At 33.3% G+C, this 7,396-nt stretch overlaps 1 protein-coding gene across 1 annotated transcript in view; it reads right to left on the reverse strand.

The window, feature by feature from the left end:
- Nucleotides 1-7,396, reverse strand: part of DCC (DCC netrin 1 receptor) — a 941,371-nt gene that overhangs the window by 755,038 nt on the left and 178,937 nt on the right.

Consider the following 7,396-nt stretch of genomic DNA (forward strand, 5'->3'; position numbering starts at 1 on the left):
TTTGATACGATAAGACAGAGGATATGCAATTTTTGATGTGGTCAGAGGAAACAAATACATCAAAGCAGGAACCACTATCCAGGAATGGTGTGTCCAAGTACTATAGATAGAAGTGCTAGGAAACCAGAACAGGGTGTGAGATAGTCATATATAGGAAACGGAATATTAAAGAGGAAGGAACTAATATTTAAAGAGGCTGAAGTCAAAATTTATTTTACAATATAATTCTATTATGGATCAAGAAGGCTATACTAGATACCATAGAAATAAAATCTTAAGAGTTAGGAAGGACCTCAGAAGCCTTTTAATCTAACTTTTACAGGAATTGCTTTCAGATATCTTTAATAATTAGTGCAGCCAATCTGCATGTGGCAAACTCCAATGTTGGCAAGGTCACTATTTCTTGAGGCAACTCAATTTAGTTTAATTTTTTTCTTACACAGAACAGAAATCTGCTTCTTTGGAATTTGCAACCATTGTTGAGTTTGGTTTTCTGAGGCTATGTTATATAACTTTCATCTTCTGCCTGAGATTCCTTCGAAAACTTCAAGACAGCTAACATTTCCCTTTATGTCTTCATTTCATCTAGGCTAAAAATTCTTAGTTTCTTCAAATGACCCTCAGATTGTGAATATTTGTCTTCTTTTGCCATTCTGATTCTTTCCCTTTGGACATTTCTCAGTTTATTAATGTCCTTCATAAAAATAGATCTCTAAGACTGAAGGTGGTACATGTATAATATTATACATGAGGTCCAATCCAGATGGAGAAAATCAATTCTATCACCTCTTTTTATTGTGAACAATGTGCCTCTGTTAATGCAATCTAAGATGGTTAGCTTTTCTAGCTACCATTTTATTAATGTAGACTTGGCAGTATACTAAAATACCCCAATATTTCTCACAGAAACTGTTGCTAGGAAATGTACAGGAAATGGTCAATAAGCTATGAACAAAAACTAATTAAGGAACACTGAAGACCGAATGAAGAAGTTAACTATGGAATTAGTGACATTATTCTAAAGCACATCTTGTGAAAGGGATCTCATATTTACTGCTTTTCTACATTCCCAGTTGAATCAAAAAAAATAAGCTAACTACAAAGTGAAAATAAAGGAAGGATTTTTAAGATAAGTTACTCTTTGTTAAAATAATGTTGCTCAATAATTTTTTCTAATTGTTAATTATAAAAGATCAGAATGTGTTTTGCATTAATTTTATGGAAGAATTGTATTCCCAGAAATCATAGCCTTAGAGATCAAAGAAATGTAGCCTTGAGGGCTGTATAAACAAAGACAAATTCTTAATCTGATTCTATCTCACCTTTGGTCACATTCAGCCCATTCAGATAATTTGATAAAATTAACTGGAAGACTTCTTGGCCCCCCAAAGTTATGGGATAAGATTAACTAGGGGAAACACTTCCTCCATAACAGACTTATTCCTGTAGCAATCTCAAGTTTTCCACAGAATTAAGACATTCTCACCCCAAATCACCTACTCCTCTTATTTGACTGCCTCCAAAAACAAAGTAGTTTAGCAGCAATTCCAGATTGGCTCCTTTTGCTGTCTACCCTAAAGCTACATAGTCCCCTATGTATGTGTGCATCTCACTCTAGTTTGGAAAGTTAATAGTTACTTGGGAACTACCTATTAGATGATGCTTATTACACTCTGTATCTTCTATTTTTTCATCTTGATTCATTGACCTCCAGTCAGGTCTTACTCCAAGAGGATCTTAAGATCTCTGGGCTGAGGAATTCCTTAAAAACCTTCAACACGGTTTCTCTTAAGTAGGAATAACTTTAAGGTTTATGTTTTTAAAATCTTAGAATTATACATGAATTTTAATTAAATTTAATCTTTGTATAAACACATTTTTAGGATAGGGATCTATCAGGACAGAATCTTCTTGCCTTGACTAGCTGTTCTTCAGCAGATTGATTTTGTTATATTTAGGGTTTCATGACTGGTCCTAGGAAGAAGACTAATAGGTGCAGCTACTTCTGTTCTCTTTTGAAGTAGGTGGTATTTTATCACTTAAATAAAGAAAAAAAACCATTTTAATTCTCTACTTTTCTTACAAAACCTCAGCTGAAAAAGAACACTCTACCTCAGGTGCCACTGTGACTCATTTGTTTTTTTAATTGTTGTTGTTGTTTTGTAGTAGGAAATCAAAATGGGCAAGCCCATATTGAGATCTATGCCTAATAGAGTAAAATCTTCTGCCTTTGCCAGAGATTGCTGGTTTCATTTCCCAGGTCTTTAGATTCTAAAATCTGATAATGGAGAAATAAAATAGAACCATGAAAATTATTTAAAAATCCATTCTGCAATGGCAGCAGATAAACTACAGCTTTTCACAGAAATGCAAAAGTGAAAACAAAAACTTCCTTGCATGCTTATCTGGAATGCCAAGGGCCATTCTACCTTTTGCTAAAGTATTATTTATCTTTCTAACTACTTAGCTTTTCACTTTAAAAGATATCTTTTTAAATAAGATTAAATATGAGGTAGAGGAAAGTATAAGAGAAATGAGGAAATAAAGAAATGATAAAATCTCTGGACAAATGTTTAAGAGTAAACAGAAAGTCTTCTTCTTAAGGTCCCATGCATAGTATACAGGAAATTCAAAGGGAATGACTCATATTAACTCAATTGATCAAAGTGGAAACTTTTTTTTTTTTCATGATCAGTGATATAGGAATGAAATCTTCAATGCTACTGAGATAGGGACATTGTCTCCTCTAATGTTTTGAGAACTAAGCTATCCAGTTTATAGAATATGAATTGCTCATCTGTAGTTTTTGGATCTGTAGGCCTTTTGAAAGCAGGTAAGATCACAACACAATAATGTGTTACTTACACATTTGGTCATAGTATTATAATCAGGTTAATGGCAAAAAGTGGATTTTTTTCCATTTGTATTGGTTATATATTAAAAATATTAAATTGATTTCTTTAATATAAATCTGATATAATAGAATATCTCAAAGTTCCTAGAGTCTTCTTTCTAAATTTGGTTAAGGAAGGCTAAGATTACAAATACTAAAATGCAATTTAGCTTTCCTGTTTGGGAGGAAAGAATAGCTTGATTCCTTGACTTGATCTCACTGTCATACCTCATGCCTCTGGAACTAATCCTCTTCAGAGTGCCTGAAATCTATGTGAACAAAGATAGAGAAATCAGCCCTTTAACTTGATATTGATCTCTCAAGACACAGGATACATTAAGGCATGGAACTACCGTAGAGAAACTTAGTGTCCTTTATTTTTTCCCCAGTGGAAATTCAAGCCTGACTTAGTCCTATTTGTAGGCTGTGGTAGGGGCAAAGTTTAAAAAATGACAATTAAGTAAAAGAATAATAATACTAAAATGGAGACTCATCAGATCAATTACTCCATAATACCTAAGAAACCAGTTTATTTTCTCCTGGAGAATGTTTTAAAATGAGGCTTTAAAAGTCATTATAGTGTGTGTGTGTGTGTGTGTGTGTGTGTGTGTGTGTGTGTGTGTGTGCATATATGCTATTTAAAATACAAATACATTAGATATATACACACATTATATGTGTGTATATGGTATCTTTGAAAGTAATTTTGGCAAAAAGGTTAAAAATTAATCTTTTATAGTATTCATCATCTTTCAAAAACATAAAATTGGTGGCAGCTAGCTAGGTCAGTGGATTGAGAGGCAGGCCTAGAGATGGTAGGTCCTAGGCTTAACTTTGGCCTTGGAAACTTCCCAGTTATAAGACCCTGAAAAGTCACTTAAATCTAATGCCTAGCTCTTACTGCTCCACTTCCTTGGGACCAATACATATTGATTCTAAGAGAGAAGGTAAGGGTTTAAAAAGAAACAAAGAATAAAAAATTAAGGGTTCCAGAGGAATTTGCATCAAGTAAACTTCCAGCTCCTTCATCTTTGGACCCTTACATTTAGCTCTCTGTTCCTGAATTTCCCTCCTCCACTTCTTCCTAACTTCTTATCACCCTTTAAGGTATATCTGGGGTGTCATTTTCTATACAAAGCCTTTTCAGATATCTGTGGTTTTCAGGATTTCTTGAGATCACTTTGTATAATTCTGTATATTAAACCACTTTATATTTATGTGTGTACCTGTTACATCCCCTCAGTGCAGGGATTTTATAAGTTAGGGTACATACATCCCATAGATGTCTATAGATAGATTTAAGGGGACCCTTGAAGTTGAAAGGGAAAAATATTTATTTTTACTGACCTTATCTGAAATTTAGTAATTCATTTAATTATGAATGTAGGCAACAAACCACAGATATATTAGGTTCCACTAAAGTGACTCAAAAAGAATTAAGGACTCTCTACTCCAGTAGACTATGAACTACCTGGGGATCAAGGATTGCTTCCTTTGTTTTCCTCTTTATTTCCACTGTTTAAACCAGTGACTTGAACTGAATAATCTTAGATTTATTAACTTTTGATAACAACTTCATCTGGCTAGCACTCAAATAGTGCTGAACCAGAACCTGAATAGGTGTGCTATTCTACTTTTTTCTCCTTCCATGTTTCACACATTGATATTGGAAAATGAAGAGAGCACTTAAGTGGCAAATTATTGTGCAAATCTGAAGCCCCATGAGGTAGATGTATGCTACAGAATCTGAGGCTTTTGAATTTGAAAAACATGAACTATAGGCTAAAGCAGCATCTGGCTTTGAAAGATGAAGAACACAGTTTCCTCTTCTAATCCTGAATCATCTTTTGGATAACAGTACTTCTCAGAATTAGCAAGCCATCTCTTTAATTTTGATAGTTTTCTAGAGTGGTAAAATTGTTTTCCAACGTCACGTGATCCTGAGTTTTTTGTTGTAAAAGTCATGCCATGATAGAAAATCAAACAACTTTCCAATTGGAAAGGAAAGGCCACTGTAGGCTACTATGAAGCATTCTCTTTGATTTCTTCACAAGCATAAGAATTACAAGTTAATTTAACTCCATAGAGCTAATGTTATCCTACCATTTACTTTCTGGCTTGCTCTCCTCACTCCCTATCAAGGACCATCTTAAAAATTTTGCAATTACCGTGTGTCTGTAGATGCCAATGGGCATTTTCACAAATGATCTGAGAATCAAACATTATGATGTGCCTTTCTCTATATCATTGTTTTTACCAGAAAATTGATCCCATCCGGCATAATCCCAGGCATCTATATTTGATGAAAGAAATAGGAATGGTGAACAATGGATTCCCTCCAAATTGGCCCTATGCCAAGTCACTTTAAGCAGACAGGCAGAAAGAGATATGTTCTTCATAGTGATTAGTTATCATTCTATGATTATTCACCTCCCTTATTTACATCAATGCAATATGAAAAATGACATTCTGTCATTAAGATCATCCACACATCTGTGACTACTTCCTTTCTTTTTACAAGGACATAGAGACTGGTACTAAGACAGAGAAAGACAAATTAAAAAAAGAGAGAGGGAGAGACATACAGAGCTAGCTATTTGAAGGAGATATGTTTATATTTATAAGTTTTATATATCATACATATAGGTATATAGATCTACATATATTTAATATATAAATTTTATTGCCCACACAAATATATTTGGAAGAAAGTTGTTTAATCTATTCTTATCTTCGGCATGTGATTATTGCTTTTCTGTGTCATAAGCAAAATTTTTGACTCTCAGGTTTTTTTTTTCACTAGTTTTAAAGAAACTATACATTTCACTTACAGGCTATTTTTATTCCTTCTTATAATAAAATTCTAGAAACCAAATGTAATTTTGAGGTTTCAAAGTTAATTTAGGTCACCTAAAAAAACTTCTGAATGTATGTATGCAAATCAAGATTTTATAGATATTGAAATGAAATAAATTCCAGGTCTTTCTAAGAAAGTCTTTCTACTCAGAGGCAGTTCGAGGGTACCTTAAATGGAGCACTGGACCTGGTAGCAATATCATATGAGGTGAATTTTCGCTTTTGCCACTCATTAGCAATTGAATATTTAAAAAGTCACTTAACTTCTGTCTGTTTCAGTTTTCCCATGTAGAAAATGAGGATAACAATAGTCCCTTTCTCTCCTGGTTGTTGGAGAAGAGCAAATGAGACAGTATTTGTAAAATGCTTTGTAAACCTTAAGCCACTATATTAATATTAGCTATTATCATTAGTAATCATTTCCTCCATAACTAATATTGGATCTTAGAACATCTTGACACCCTGTTCTCATATTATTGTCTTTCTTCATCTTTTCAGGCATGAATCAACCACAAATGTAGCCCTCATCAGATTTGTAACTACAGCCTTGTCAAAGTCATGTTTTCAGATTTTTAAGTCTATCCTGTCTGATTCTTTACTCCAGTTGGAGATTAGATCTCTGTGAAAATGTGGCATGAAGCGCAGCGAAGGTCTACAAAGAAGGGAAGGAGAGAAGAGCTGAACTTTTGCCCATATACTTAGGAAATCTGCCATACCTCCCTCTGGTCAGGTGCAAAAATGACCATGCATAATTGAGATGTTCTCTTGTAGGTGAGAGACCACATAGGGAACACCCGTTTCTTGATAAGGTGAGTAAAAACACAGAAGGTAAGAGATTTGCTCAAGTGAAGGAAATTGCCTAAAACATCCTTAAAGAGATGTATATGTGTGTGTGTGTATGCGTGTGTGTTATATATGTTCACATTTTTTAGTACAGTTTTTTGCTTATATCATATTTCTGAGAAAAGTTTTGTTGGAATGGTGAGGAAAGGAGTTGAATGTAAGCTGCCAAGGAAGGGGTAAATAGATAAAAGGTGGAATTAATGGATATGATAAGCCTTTAAAGGATTTAACCATTTATGTCAAAAGAACAGTCTCTAATTGAAGGGTACTATATATAATATGTTTAAAAATATAAGCAATTTTTCTGAGAAAGTAATGAAGATATCTATACCTTTTGACTCAGAAACCTCACTGCTAGACATATGCCCAAAGAGGCCAGTAATAAAAATAAATGTGATATTATAAAATATGTATAGGAGAACTTTTTTATAGTAGTAAAGAACTAGAAACAAAGTCAATATTCATTGATGGGGTGCATTAATTAATGGAATATTATTCTATTTTTAAAATTATGAATATGAAAAGTAGATTTATGGACAGATATATATGAACTAATACAAAGTGAGACAAGCAGAATAAGAAAACTCTCTATATATCCATACAGAGAGAGTTTTCTGATATATATATATATATATATATATATATATATATATATATATATATATAATGGCTTCATGAAGTTAAACGGAAAGAACCACCAAAAAACAATGGAAATTGAATCTTGTAAAATTATAATGACTAAATTTTGCCCCAAAGAAGACATATGAAATAATCTATGATCCTATCCTTGCCTTCCCTTCTTTG

The sequence above is a fragment of the Gracilinanus agilis genome, chromosome 1 (assembly GCF_016433145.1).
Source record: "Gracilinanus agilis isolate LMUSP501 chromosome 1, AgileGrace, whole genome shotgun sequence".
Taxonomy (NCBI): Eukaryota; Metazoa; Chordata; class Mammalia; order Didelphimorphia; family Didelphidae; genus Gracilinanus; species Gracilinanus agilis.